We start from the raw sequence: 1,469 nt of genomic DNA on the forward strand, positions 1-1,469 counted from the left end.
CTCCTGGGTTCAAGCGATTCTCCTGCCTCAGCCTCCTGAGTAGCTGGGATTACAGGCACGTGCCACCATGCCTGGCTAATTTTTGTATTTTTAAAATGTTTATAACAAATCCCTTGATTGCAGACATGTATAGTGGTTTGGTAGAATTCAGAAACATTATAGTAATGGCAGTTTTTTCAACTGGTGTGAAGTCCTCAATAATTATATATGAAATTGCTGTCAAACCAGTAAGACTGCATTTATGCATCCATCGTTTTCAGGATTGTTCATAACCTGGGCATATTTTCCCCAGATAACTTTGCCTCCTTGTGTCACAAGACCCAATTCGCTCACATTTACCTCAATGACAGTACCTTTGGTAATAACACCCAAAATCATACACAATGGAGATGAGGGATTCTTCTTTACACCAAGTATTGGTAGGCAAAAGGTGGCTTTCAGTTCAGGATGTGTTACATGGGCTTTCTTGAAACGCAAGCCCAGTGGCCTAATGAATCTTTCATATTTAGGTGGTTTTCTTGTAAAGCCGTCTACAACAAAGCGGACTTTAGTAACCATCCTCGTTCATGCCTTCTTCTTTCTCTTTCCTATTCGGATAGCTTTTAATACTTCTGTTTCTCCCTGGGCACAGCCTTTAGGCAGAGGGACTTCCCATGTTCCCGCCTTCTCTTTTCGTTTCTGTTTAATCATATTGGAAAGTACTTTAGCTTGAGATTGTCCGTCTCTGTTCAGCAGAGAGGCAGGTCCTGCTCCCTGTGGAGTCTTCTCATCATTCTTTTGTTTGGTGTTTCTCTTTTCATGCACCTTGATAGTCTTTTTCATTTGTATTTTCTCAGCCTGGCGCTGTTTACGGTAAAGCTTAGCCTTCAGACCAATCATTTTCTTTGCTTTCTTTGAACGTTCATGAGCCTCTCGACTTTCCTTCTTTCTGTTTTTCTCATTGTAATCCAAATGCTGTCCATAGCGTTTATGGTGTAATTCAATATATTCGTTCTGTGTCATGGTGACGGCCATAGAGCCACCAGGAGCGGCCCCTGGGGTGCAAAAACGCTCTTAATTTTTGGATCTCAGAGACCCATGAGCCAACATCATGCAGGCTGTGACAGGAAAGGTAATTTTGTATTTTTAGTAGAGATGGGGTTTTGCCATGTTGGCCAGGCTGGTCTTGAACTCCTGACCTAGTGATCTCCCCGCCTTGGCCTCCCAAAGTGCTAGGATTACAGGCATGAGCCACTGTGCCCGGCCTTATCTGGGAATTTTAAAATAAGGTCATCTTCAGATAAGAAGAGGGTAAGAAAAAAGTAATACAAGAGGAGTCAGAAATTTGACATTGTGCAAAGCTTTGAAATATTTATTGCATACATGGGAGAATGGGTTGATTAGATAAACAGTTACTGGACAACCAGGGCAATCAGGAATTCACCAGCTACCCAGGTACATATTTTTTTCCGTCAGTGCTTTAACTTCAA

At 42.1% G+C, this 1,469-nt stretch overlaps 1 pseudogene; it reads right to left on the reverse strand.

Annotated features, from left to right (window-relative positions):
* Window positions 1-219: 219 nt before the first annotated feature.
* On the reverse strand, window positions 220-1,002 carry LOC105722426 (ribosome biogenesis protein NSA2 homolog; annotated as a pseudogene).
* Between the last annotated feature and the right edge of the window lie 467 nt (window positions 1,003-1,469).

This window comes from Aotus nancymaae, unplaced genomic scaffold (genome assembly GCF_030222135.1).
Source record: "Aotus nancymaae isolate 86718 unplaced genomic scaffold, 86718_ANA_hifiasm-v0.15.2.pri h1tg000014l, whole genome shotgun sequence".
Lineage (NCBI taxonomy): Eukaryota > Metazoa > Chordata > Mammalia > Primates > Aotidae > Aotus > Aotus nancymaae.